At 44.8% G+C, this 14,105-nt stretch overlaps 1 protein-coding gene across 1 annotated transcript in view; it reads left to right on the plus strand.

Annotated features, from left to right (window-relative positions):
* Positions 1-14,105, plus strand: part of parp6 (poly(ADP-ribose) polymerase family member 6) — a 78,572-nt gene that overhangs the window by 12,752 nt on the left and 51,715 nt on the right. The window contains exon 4 of the mRNA XM_033014798.1: positions 4,488-4,706. The gene's annotated coding sequence lies outside the window, so the exon portion shown is untranslated. The remainder of the gene's footprint in view (positions 1-4,487; positions 4,707-14,105) is intronic.

The following is a 14,105-nucleotide window of genomic DNA, read 5'->3' on the forward strand; positions in this document are numbered from 1 at the left end:
CTGATGGGGAGAAGGCAGGAGAATGGGGTTGAGAGGGAAAGATAGATTATCCATGATTGAATGGCGGAATAGACTTGATGGGCCGAATGGCCTAATGCCCATCCACTCCCTACACCTGCACTTCCTTGGGATGTTGGAGTAAGCTGGAGGAAACTCACCTGGTCACAGGGAGAATGTGCATCGATTGAACAGACAGCACCCAAGGTCAGGATTGAACCCGGGACTCTGGTACAGTGAGGGAGTGGCTCTACCAGCGGCGACTGTCCCAGCCCCTTCCTGTGTATGTTCAAGATAGACACTAAATGCTGAAATAACTCGGCGGGTGCAACAGCATCTATGGAGCAAAGGAAATAGGCAACGTTTCGGGTCGAAACCCTGAAGGAAATAAGCAACGTTTCGGGTCGAAACCCTGAAGGAAATAGGCAACGTTTCGGGTCGAAACCCTGAAGGAAATAGGCAACGTTTCGGGTCGAAACCCTTCCGGGTTTCGTCCCGAAACGTTGCCTATTTCTTTCGCTCCATAGATGCTGCTGCACCCGCTGAGTTTCTCCAGCAATTTTGTGTACCGTATTTCCTTTGACTCTGCTCCTGGAAGTCTTTGAGCATTGCTGGCGCTCCTCCAGTAGTTCAGATAATTAATACCTTCATGTGCGGCGTGCGAGTTCTGGCAGGCAGTTGGGTACATCGCAGCAGAGTCCTCACCTGCCATCCAGACACATACACCTTCCAGCAGGAATCGCTGGTTAACAATTAGGAGTGTGATCTCCGGCTGATATCTTCTTTCCCACGCTCAAGGAAGGCATAGCAACATCTGCACAATTCTGGCAGACTTCAGCAGAAAGCAAGACCATTCTGGGGCTGTCGTGGTCTGCAGCACTCAGTTCTGCTCTGGATTGAGATGTTCCAATTGCAGACTCCATTGACACGGTTTAGTTTAGGGATACTGTAGAAATAGGCCCTTCGGCCCACCGAGTCCACACCGACCGGCGATCATGTACACGATTTCTATCCTACACATGAGGAACAATTTACAGAATTCAATGAATTAGGTCATAAGGAATAGGAGTAGAATTAGGCTATTCGGCATCTCAAGTTTACTCTGCAATCATGGCTGATCTATCGTTCCCTCCTTACCTCATTCTCCTACCTTCTCCCAATAACCTCTGATATATGTACTATCTATTTCTGCCTTCTTTTTCTTCTTGCGTATGGCGTGCACAGCCTAAAGTTGTACAACAACTTGTTCTATTTGATCTTATTTGATTGTGCGCACCAGATTGATTGCATTCATCGAAACAGGGCGGACCACGTGAAGGTTGCAATCTCCCACCTCTATTTCTGCCTTAAAAATATCCACTGACTTGGCCTCTACAGCCTTCTGTGGCAAACAATTCCACAGATTCACCACCCTATGGAGTGTACAGCCTCAGTTGTAAGACAACTTGTTCTGTTTGATCTTCTGTTTGTGCACGCCAGGTTGATTGCATTCGTCGAAACAGTGTGGACCACGTGAAGGTTGCAATCTCCCACCCCAATAAAACTTGGTGACCAAAACTGAACACAATACTCTAAATGTCACCAACGTCTTATATAACTATAACATGACCTCCCAACTTCTGTGCTCAATACTCCGACTGATGAAGGCTATCTTTGGTATAAACTGGCATCTGCAGTTCTTTCCTACACATTTTGTCTATCTTGACTGAGAATATTGTTATTTAGTTATCTGCAGAATGTGGGCATCACGAGAGTGGTTGCGGGATGTTTCCAGGTGGTCAGGGGTTATGGGAAGAAGGCAGGAGACGGGTTGAGAGTCTGAAGAAGGGTCTCGACCCGAAATGTCACCCATTCCTTCTCTCGAGATATGCTGCCTGTCCCGCTGAGTTACTCCAGCATTTTGTGTCTGTCTTCGGTGTCAGCCAGCACCTGCAGTTCTTTGTTACACAGTCCTATAAGATTAACGGTTTAACAACCATACAGTTTCAGTTTACTTTATTGTCACGTGTACCGAGGTACAGTGAAAACCTTTTTGTCGTGTGCAAACCAGTCAGCAGGAAGACAATACATGATTAGTCTGAAGAAGGGTCTTGACCCGAATCGTCACCCATTCCTTCTCTCCGGAGATGCTGCCTGTCCCGCTGAGTTACTCCGGCATTTTGCATCTATACATGATTACAATCGATCCATTTATAGTGTATAGATGCATGATAAGGGAATAACGTTTAGTGCAAGGTAAAGCCAGCTAAGTCCGATCAAGGATAGTCTGAGGGTCACCAAAGAGATAGATAGTAGTTCAGGACTGCTCTCTGGTTGTGGTAGGATGATTCAGTTGCCTGATAACAGCTGGGAAGAAACTGTCCCTGAATCTGGAGGTGTGCGTTTTCACACTTCTGTACCTTTTGCCTGATGGGATTATTTCTTCAGGGATGTTTGAGCACTGGGGAGCTTTGGTGCTTACCTCCGATATGAGAGATGTGGGGAAAGGGAGTCAGGACCCAGCCTACAGCCATGACTCTACTGAATGATGGAACATGGGTTCACCAGCCTGCTCTTGTTCCTTCGACATGCACGTTAAGTGTCTTTTTCAACATCCTAATTATTATTTAATGTGTCTCCGGAGTGAGAATGCACAGCCTTCTATATTAGAACAAAAGTGGTCGCTGTAAATCACTGCTAACGCGCGAGAGATGATAGTCTGGAGAAGGACGGATGGACACAAGAAAATAGGAGGAGGAATAGGCCGCTCGGCCCCTCATGCCAGCCCTACTGTTCAATGTGATCATGGCCGGTCTCTCCTAGGCCTCATTTCCTCTTCTGTGCTAATTCCTCTAAGTTTAGTTTGTTGTCACGTGTACCGAGGTACAGTGAAAAGCTTTTTTGTTGAGTGCTATCCCGTCAGCGGAAAGACTTGGGGCGGCGGCCTTGCAACGCTTGCAGCGCCAGAGACCCGGGTTCAATCCCGACGACGGGTGCTGTCTGTGCCGAGTTTGTACGTTCTCCCCGTGACCTGCGTGGGTTTTTCCCCGAGATCTTCGGTTTCCTCCCACATTCCAAAGACGTACAGGTTTGTAGGTTAATTGGCTTGGTATAAGTGTAAATTGTCCCTAGTGTGTGCATGATTGTGTTAATGTGCGGGGATCGCTGGTCGGTGTGGACTCGGTGGGCCGACGGGTGTTGTCCATGCAGAGTTTGACCGTTCTCCCTGCAACTGCGTGTGTTACCTCCCACATTCCAAAGATGTGCGCGTTTGTAGGTTCATTGGCCTCAGTGTGTAGGGAACCGATGCAAAAGTGAGATAACATAGAACTAGTGTGAACGGGTGATCGGTCTTGACTCAGTGGGCTGAAGGGCCTGTTCCCATGCTGTACCTCTGAACCAAAACTAAAAATTATCATAATACCTTTGAAATATTTTTCTAACGAGTGCCATTATAAATGACAACATGTGCACAAAATCATGAGAGGAATAGATCGGGTAGATGCACAGTCTCTTGTCCAGAGTAGAGTCATCGAGGAGCAGAGGACATGGGTTCAAGGTGAAGGGGAAAAGCTTTAATAGGAATCCGAGGGGTAACCTTTTCACACAAAGGGAGGTGGGTGCATGGAACAAGCTGCCAGAAGAGGTAGTTGAGGCTGGGACTATCCCAACATTTAAGAAACAGTTTGATAGGTACGTGGATAGGTTTGGTGGGATATGGACCAAACGCGGGCAGGTGGGACAGTTGGACAGGTGCATGGATAGGACAGGTTTGGAGGGTTATGGACCAAGCGCAGGCAAGTGGGACTAGTGTAGCTGGGATATTGTTGGCCAGTGTGGGCAAGTTGGGCTGTTTCCACACTGTATCACTCTATGACTCTATAACTTTAAAAGATTATATTTTTCTAATGCATATACATCTTTAAAAGATGATGCCTTTCTAATGCTCATCATAATTTTTAAAGAATATATTTCTTATAACTTCAAAAGAAGATATTTTCAATGTATATTACGATAACTTTGATATTTTTCCAATGTATCTCACAGTATGTTTAAAAGATTCTTTACAATATATACGACAATAAAATATAATTTTCTAATGAATTTGACAATGTGAAAATATTCCACTGTATATCACAATAATTTAAAACAATATTTGTCTACTGCATATCACAATTCCTTTAAATAATATTTCAGTAGTATATCACCATAACTTTATATGATATTTCTCTACTGTATATCACAATGCCTAAACAATATTTCTCCACTGCATATTTCAATTGCTTTAAATAATATTTCTCTAATGTATACCACAATATCTTTAAATAATATCTCTCTACTGTATATCGCAATATCTTCTTGCAATGGTATATTAGCTGTGAAAAGCCGATAGCCCTGGGCATTCCTGGCTTGCTGCTGAATAGGACTAATTGGAGGGAATGGCAGTCGGCACACAGTGCCAGAGACAAGACACAACCCCTCACAGTTGTCTTGGTGTTGCTTTTGTACAGCTTGGGTTCAGATGGAAGTCACATGACCAGCTCGGCACCGAGCATGCCCGAACTAGCTCAGAGTGGAGCTTAATACAAGAGCTGGGAGAACACGGAGCTTGAGATTCATCCCTGTCCGCCTGCCTCTTGCTTCTGCCTCCTTGCTCCTGTCTCTCTGGTGGCCACGGTGCTGCAAGCCAGCACACCAACCGGCATAGAACAAAATCCGCATCGTTCACAGTGAGTACCCATCATTGTTCCCTGGCTCTTTTAATCAAACAATGACAATAGAGGATGCTGCTAAATGGCATTAAACCCACCTACCCGTCTGTTCCAAGAGAAAGAAAAAAAAACCCCAACCAGCCCTGGTCTTTGTTGCTGTCTCTGAATCTGTAAATTCCAAGCTTGCGTTTATTTCTCTGTGGCTGTTTGTAGGTTTGGTCAAATTACAGCACGAGCATATTAGTCAACCGGTTGTGGGTGACACACCGTGGGTTTGTCATCCCTCCCCACACTTACAATGGCTTTGGCCCACTCTTGGGCCTGTCTGTTGCTGCTTGCGTGGAAATGAGAGGAGAAGAAAGTAATTTGTAAAACAAGCCTGTCTCACTCCACATCTGAATATTCCTTCAGGTGTTAGTCTTTAAAATGCTACGGATGTTAAATCACCTTTGTAAGCGATTTAATCTGATTTAGCCCTCTTGTTAGTGAAGAAAATGAATTTTGTGTCTGGATTAGATCATCCAAAGCACTGAATGTATTGACTGTGTCTGTTGTTGCACTGGCTTCTAGTTTCCATTGTAATATTACCGTTGCAATAAAATGTGTCAATTTGGCTGTCGGTCAGGCTTTCTGGCCCAGTTTTTTATCTTGAATAATGGCTAGTTTGTGCTAACGGATTTGAATTTCGTTGGTTTAAATTCATTTCCTTTGAATGACTTGTTTAAAGAGAAAAAAAATAAATCTGAGGTAGGAGGGTTATGGAACTGAGCATTGGTTGTGAATTTGGTGTTTGTGGTGACTCTTTTTGTTTGCCATCCACGGAACAACTAATAAGTGAGACACCCTTTAGCGTGGTGATACCCTCCAGTCTCGCAGTCCCGCCTTCACATTTTTTTAGTTGGGCAAGTCCTATTTCTCTGCGAGTTTCTCCTGCGTTAATTGAGTTGGTCCTGGGGCTTTTAGCGGTCTGGGCTCAGCACCACTTCTCATTGCTACACAAGGATCGACATCAGCAATATCCACAGGACGGTGGGAGCAGGGATTTGGGCTTAAAAAGAGGGAACACTGGCACTGGACGTTCATCGGCCACCTGTGTGACCCACAACGACCGGAGTTTATCTGTGTGGGATGGAACTGCAGACGCTGGTTTACAACAAAGACAGACGCAAGATGCTGGAGTAACTCAGCGGGTCAGGCGGCATCTGTGGAGAAAAAGATTAGGTGATGTTTTCGGGTCGAGACCCTTCTTCAGACTCTGTCTGACTCTTCCAGTCTGAAGAAGGGTCTCGACCCGAAACATCACCAATTCCTTCTCTCCAGAGATGCTGCCTGACCCGCTGAGTTACTCCAGCATTTTGTGTCTATAACCAGAATTTACAGTTAGAACAGTTTGTCACACGGACTTAACTTAGTGGAGATGATTTTATTTTTTATCGAGTGCATTTATTGTGAGCTTGCCTGGACTTTAGCCACAATGATAGCCTCCATTGTCATGCATTTGGATGCATTTGCATTCAGTTATCCAAATTAATAATAAGTCCAGGTCAGTCTGTGTGTTTCTGAGGGTTTTGAGGAGCTTTGAAGCAGAGGTTTGCAGCCTGGGACCATTGACTGGGACATTGTGGTGGAAAAGGATGCATCTTATTGTACACACAGTTAAGCAACACAAGCTCAGGGCTTTGTGGCATATGCAGTAGAAATGTGTCCGCTATTGTATTTGCTCAACAAGTATCGTTCCACTGAAGTCAATGGAGCCAGAATAAAGCCAGACTTTTTTTTCTAGAAACATAGAAAATAGGTGCAGGAGTAGGCCATTCGGCCCTTCGAGCCAGCACCGCCGTTCAATATGATCATGGCTGATCATCCAAAATCAGCACCCCTTGCCTGCTTTCTCCCCATATCCCTTGAATCCATTAGCCCTAAAGGGGCTGTCCCGCTGTACAAGCTAATTCAAGAGTTCTCCTGAGTTCTCCTGAGTTTCCCCTGATTCAAACTCGGAGAATTACGGTAATGGCCGCTCATAGGTACTCGGGGCTCTCGTGGACTTTTTTTCGACATGTTGAAAAAGCTTCACGAGTCTTCACGAGCTTACCGCGTTTCCCGAGTACCCTTCTGTTAGCGTTACGAGCCTCTAAGAGATTCCCCGAGCTCCAACGTACCCGCTACGTTCATTCTACGTGCTTCCCACGAGTTTGATTTTTTTTTAAACTCGGGAGAACTCTTGAATTACCTCGAACAGTGGGACAGGGCCTTTAGAGATAAATCTAACTCTCTTGAATACATCCAGTGAATTGGCCTCCACTGCCTTCTGTGGCAGAGAATTCCACAGATTCACAATTCTGTGGGTGAAAACGTTTTTCCTAAATGGCCTACCCCTTATTCTTAAACTGTAACCCTGGTTCTAGACTCCCCCAACATAGGGAAATTTTTCCTGCATCTAGCCTGTTCAATCCCTGAAGAATTTTATGTTTCTAGAAGATCGCCCCTCATCCTTCTAAATTCCAGTGAATATAAGCCCAGTCGATCCATTCTTTAAAGGTAAAGCATGGAAATAGGCCCTTCGGCCCACCGTCCTCACCGATGAGCGATCCTACACACTCGGAATAATTTATAATTTTACCTGCAATTAACCTACAACCCTGTACATCTTTGTGTTGGGAGGAAACCGGAGCACCCGGAGAAAACCCACATGGTCACAGGGAGAAAGTCCAAACTCCTTACAGACAGCACCCGTAGTCAGGATTGAACCTGGTTCTCTGGCGCTGTAAGGCAGCAACTCTGCTGCCGAGCCACTGTGCCGCCCTGTGTTAGGGGCATTCAGCGCTCATGCCGTGGATCATCAGAGAATGCACTTGATGCCCTATCAGACCAAGGTGCCCTATCTATCTAACATGTTGAACATTTTCGGTGACCTGCTGCGACTATGACGGGTGCCGGCAAGTCGCCAAAAAAAATCCCGTAAGTGGGACAGGCCCTTTTGGATACTTCAGACCTGGCCTCTTCTACTATTTGCGATGTTATTTATAAGAATAGAATAGGAGTAGACCTCTCAGATCCTGTTGTCTGGTCTGCCAGTCAATATCAGGATTAATGCTTCATCTTGATTCTATTTCCAGCCAAGCCTCCATGTTAATATTCAATATAATACTGTAAGAAACAGGAATGGAGCAGGCCATTCAGCCCCTTAAGCCTGCAGTACCATTCAATAGGTTCATGGCTTAGTCTATATTTATATCAGCACCATTTTAAACCTATTTCTCTTGGCTACTTAATATATAAAAATCTATGAACAGAATTTGGAGACACAGCACCGAAGATATACACAAAATGCTGGAGTAACCCAGCGGGACAGGGGCAGAAAGAATGGGTGATGTTTCGGGTCGAGACCCCATTCCTTCTCTCCAGAGATGCTGCCTGTTTCGTTGAGTTACTCCAGCATTTTGTGCATATCTTCAGTGTAAACCAGCATCTGCAGTCCCTTCTTACAGAGAAACAGGCACTTCGGCCCACAATTGTTCCCGACAACACACCAGGACACTGAGACCACTGAATCCTGTTCCATGGTGCTCGGAAACTAAAGCCCAGTGGGTGTGATTGAACAAAGAAGGGGAATGCCAGAGACTGCAGATGCTGGAATCCTGAGTAAAACGTGCAGTGCTGGAGGAGCTCAGCGGCTCAGGCAACATCTGTGAAGGGAAATAGAGCAACGTCGATTTTGTTTGCGACCCTTCTTCAGCCTGATGAGAGTAAAGTCTCAGAACCTTCATGCCAAGGGAGAAACATCAAAGACTAGAGGGCAGAGCATCAAGGAGAGAGTTTAAATGAGGTGAGCAGGACATGGTCTTCACACAAAGTGGTGGGTGCTTGGAACAAGCTGTGAGGGGTGGTGGTGGAAGCAGATACGATAGTGGTATTGAAGATATGTTTTGATAGACACATGGTATGGCGGACTGGAGTGATATGGATCTCGTCCTGGCATGAGATTAGTTTAACTCTGCATCATTATAATCACAGGCATGAATATTGTAGCACTCGCTCCTGTGCCTTACTGTTCTATATGCTTGTAGAATTACCCCAACCTGAAATGCTGCCTGTCCATTTCCCTCTACATTGCTGCCTGGGCTACCATAAAAGCAAAGTAGGAGGCCATTTGTCCATAGGATTCATTCTGCCCCGCAATCCTATCAATGGCATCTCACCCCCCCCCCCCTTATTTGCCTGTTGTCCAGTAATTGTATTCTCTCTCACAGCTCATCAACTCCACTTTGATTTATTTGCCTCTTATCTACTCTTTTGGGTATGTTACAACCAATTAACCTACCATCACATTTTTGGGTGGAACCCCACATGGCCATGGAGAGAACGCGCAAACTCCACACAAACAGCATCCAAAGCCAGGACTGAACGCAGGACTCGGGAGCTGTTACACAGCAGTACTATCTGCTGCACCATTGTGGCCGAAAATGCTGGAGTAACTCAGTGGGACAGGCTGCGTCTCTGGAGGAAAGGAATGGGTGACGTTTCGGGTCGAGTCTGAAGAAGTCTCGTTCCTTAACGTCACCCATTCCTTCTCACCAGAGATGCTGCCTGACCCGGTGACATTTTCTATTGTAAATTTTGTTTTACCACCTTTGCCAGCAATGCGTCCTATTGCTCTTGAAAGATGATCACCAGCATTTTGTGTCTATCTTTGGTGTAAACCGGCAACTGCGGTTCCTTCCTGCACCATTGTGGTCCTTGTGTATTTGATGTTACATGGTAAATACTCCAGTAAGTGAAACTCCAGCACGTAGATCACATTGCTGGCGAACACACCATTAACAAACTGGATTTGGAATGGCATCTTTAACACATTGTACATTGCATTAAAGGTAAATATAAGGAACATGGACATAAAGCTTGGAGAAATGACGATGGGTTGCCCAAAGATTTTATGCAACATACCACCAAATTGAATTAAAGTGGTTCTTGACAATGTTTTCCAACACATCATCACCATTGACATATTGGCAGTGTCTTCCTCTCATGGGGAGAAATTCTACATCTTCCTTGAAGATGCACTTCTCTTTTCAGTTTCCAAAGACAGCCTTACAAAGGAGATCAACTTCAAAGCTGATTAATTGAGCAAGAAAATTAAGGCATTAATAACCTACTGATGAATCAATCAGCCTTCGGTGAAGAGATACAGTCAGCAACTGATGGCCCGGGGGATTGCAACATGCTCGAAGTTTGCAATGAAGGAGCCAACTTTTAGCTCTGTCCACACTTAATCATAACAAGATCTCTTAAATAAATTATTTGCTAATATTGCCAGCTATCACGAGACTGGATAATAAGGTGATAAGCCATAAGCGAGATGGAGCAGAATTAGGCCATTCAGCCCATCTAGTCCACTGTGCCATTCAATCATGGCGGATCTATCTCTCCCACCTAACCCCATTCTCCTGCCTTCTCCCCATAACCTTTGACACCCGTACTAATCAGGAATCTATCTATCTCTGCCTTAAAAAAATCCACTAATAATACAAGGAAGAAGCTATTATGAGACAGCTAATAGATTTGACAAACAAAACAAATAAGAGACTACCACAGGTACACAAAATTGCTGGGGAAACTCAGCGGGTGCAGCAGCATCTATGGAGCGAAGGAAATAGGCAACGTTTCGGGCCGAAACCCTTCTTCCTATTTCCTTCGCTCCATAGATGCTGCTGCACCCGCTGAGTTTCCCCAGCAATTTTGTGTACCTTCGATATTCCAGCATCTGCAGTTCCCTTTTGAACACAAGAGACTACCACATTCTTGCGTAAGGAGTAATTCAATGTCACAGCAAGATTGCAAGTAAAATGACTATGTTTACAGATTGTGGAAACAAGGAACTGCAGATGCTGGTTTATTAAAAAAAAAAGACAAAGTGCTGGAGTAACTCAACGGGATAGGCAACATCTCTGGAGAACATGGATAGGGGACATTTTGAGTCGGGACCCTTCTACATCCTATCCATCCATCCTATCCATATCCCCTTCACCTTAAACTTATGTCCTGTGGTCCTCGATTCTCCTACTCTGGGCAAGAGATTCTGTGCATCTACCCGATCTATTCCTCTCATGATTTTATACACCTCTATAAGATCTCCCCTCATCCTCCTGTGCTCCATGGAATAGAGTCCCAGCCTACTTAACCTCTCGCTATAGCTCACACCCTCTAGTCCTGGCAACATCCTCGTAAATCTTCTCCATACCCTTTCCAGATAATAATAATAATGATGGATGGGATTTATATAGCGCCTTTCTAATACTCAAGGCGCTTTACATCGCATTATTCATTCACTCCTCAGTCACACTCGGTGGTGGTAAGCTACTTCTGTAGCCACAGCTGCCCTGGGGCAGACTGACGGAAGCGTGGCTGCCAATTTGCGCCCACGGCGCTCCGACCACCAACAATCACTTACACACATTCACACACAGGCAAAGGTGGGTGAAGTGTCTTGCCCAAGGACACAACGACAGTATGCACTCCAAGCGGGATTCGAACCGGCCACCTTCCGGTTGCCAGCCAAACACTTAGCCCATTGTGCCATCTGTCGTCCCTTAAGATGTCCTCTGGCACTCGATTCCCCCACTCTGGGCAAGGGATTCCGTGCATCCACCCTATTTATTCCCCTCATGTTCTCTGCTCAGTAGCGGGTCATAACTCAGTTCCATGGCACTGGATGCGAACATCACATCATGATGCCGGTGCTGCTGCCAACTTCAGCAACAAGCAGGCTTCCCTGCAACTAGCTCTTTGCATCCCGTGGAGCCTGGCACGGAGAAACATGCAATCCGAAATGTACAATCCCGCATTCTGTGCCGCAGGAAGCTTGCAAACAAAATGCCCACATCCATACCACGCGAGCAGCCAAGATGCCCTTGATGGTAATCTGTTTGTAGCAGTAGCAGGAAAACTGGTACACATTGGATCAGAATCACCCGTGGGTCACTAAATGACCAGATGTTGAAATGGGGAACTGCAGGCACTGGTTTACAAAAAAAGACATAAAGCGCTGGAGTAACTCAGCGGGTCAAGCAGCATCTCTGGACAGATGACGTTTCGGGTCGTGAGCTTTCTTCAGATTGATGAAGGGTGCTGACCCGAAACATCACCTATCCGAGTTCTCTAGGGATAATCCAAGTATCTATTTACACCAAAGATAGACACAAAATGCTGGAGTAACTCAGCGGAACAGGCAGCATCTCTGGAGAGAAAGAATAGGTGGTGTTTTGGGTCAAAACCCTTTTTCAGACTGTTCCCAGCTACACTAGTCCCACCTGCCTGCGTTTGTTCCATATCCCTCCAAACCTGTCCTATCCATGTAGCAGTCTAACTGCTTCTTAAAACTTGGCATAGCCAACTATCTCCTCTGGCAGCTTGTTCCATACACCCACCACCCTTTGTGTGAAAAAATTACCCCTCAGATTCCTATTAAATCTTTTCTCCACCTTAAACCTATTTCCTCTGGTCCTCGATTCACCTACTCTGGGCGAGAGACTCTGTGCATCTACCCCAATCTATTCCTCCCGTGGATTTTATACACCTCTTTAAGGTCACGCCTCATCCTCCTGCGCTCCAAGGAATAGAGTCCCAGCCTACTCAACCTCTCCCTGTAGCTCAGGCCCTCTAGTCCTGGCGACATCCTGGTAAATCATCTCTGTATCTTGATCACGCCTTGATCACTCTTCATCCAGCTTGAATCCTCTTGCTTGTGAGTCCCAACGCATTCTCAATGTCCTTTCTGTCACTGGTCACAATTGTTACTTCTGTAGTGTTTCTTTGTGAAGTTCGAAGCTGCTTTGATTAAAAAAATATTAATTTAATTCTTTATTTCAAACAGAATAAAAGAATAAAAAGCAAGTGTGAAACAGCATACAAAAAATAAAAAAAACAAAACAAGAATATTATTCATATTTATTAAAGCTTTATTACAGACACAGGTCCATATAACACATCAAACAGAAAAAAAAAGAAGATACAAAAATACATTAAAAAAATTGCATATTAGCCTATAAAATATACAAGCTATTGCACCAATGCCGTCTTAGCCTAGAAGTGAATCTATAGCAGCTTTTCAGAGGGCTGACTAGGGCTTCTATTATATGGTTCTCTGACTTGTCCAGTCGACACATAAAACTAAACATCAGCTGTCTTAAGAGTGCCTCACAGGTTGGCACTCTAGTGGACACAAACAATTGACTGGCACTATGCCACCTAGGGCTACCAGCCTTGGAGGGCATCTACCACACGCGGTGCCTCAGGAAGGCCCTCAGCATCCATAAGGACTTCTACGACGAACCTCTAGACTCAGGAACAGTTTTATCCCAAGAGCTATAGCTATATGCAATGACAATAAAAGATATATATTATTATTAGGGACACGAAGTAGCAACCTCATTGCATCATTGTATGCTACCTTGAACCTCTGCATACTCTTTTTCTTATACTTCGACCACAATTGGGCTGTATACAACGGTGTGATGTAGGTTCTGAACAGGGAACACTTCACAGAGTCAGAGCACATATAAAACTTCCTTATAAGCATGTTCGCTTGAAGATAAGTTTTACAGCGCTGTCGGTAGAGGTCTTTGTCATCCGTCCAGTCATCGGATATGACATGACCTAAGTATTTAATTTCCTCACACACAGCAAGAGGACCGTCTGACAAATAAAAGGTCAGAAAAGTTGATTCCCTGTCCTCAGCGCTCCTAACTACCATTATGCGGCTTTTCTTAGCGTTGTACTTAATGTCATAATCAAGGCCATACTGAGAGCACACCTTCAGCATCTGCTGCATCCCAGTACTATATGGACAGACAATAAACAATATAGTCATAAACAATATTTATAAATAACTGAAATCCTATGTGTCCGAAAAGGAGCAGGAAGAAGCCAAAGCTTATTAATTCCCACCCCTTAATTCATTTCTTATTTTATTCAGGATTGAGAAACAAATTCATATCTGACGAAGCAAAGGGAGCGATGAATCATCCTGTCTTTAGTAAAAATACCGACAAAGCAGAGCATTTAAAACGCATCTTCACCCAGTGAAAACATTTCCCATAATATATCTTCACATTCATTCCATCCATGTTGTTCGTAGATTGCCAGGGCGAGGCAACCTTTCTGAGATTCCAATATCAGTTGAGTTTATAGTCACATGTACCGAGGTACAGTGAAATGCTTTTGTTGCGTGCTATCCAGTGAGCGGAAAGACAATACATGATTACAATCGAGCCGTTTACAGTGTATCGATACATGATAAGGGGTTGCCGTTTAGTGCAAGGTAAAGGCAGCAAACTTGTTCGAAGTCACTAATGAGGTAGATAACAGCTCAGCACTGCTCTCTTGTTGTGGTAGTTGTGGTTGTAATATCATTTGTGGGCA

The sequence above is a fragment of the Amblyraja radiata genome, chromosome X, assembly GCF_010909765.2.
Source record: "Amblyraja radiata isolate CabotCenter1 chromosome X, sAmbRad1.1.pri, whole genome shotgun sequence".
Lineage (NCBI taxonomy): Eukaryota > Metazoa > Chordata > Chondrichthyes > Rajiformes > Rajidae > Amblyraja > Amblyraja radiata.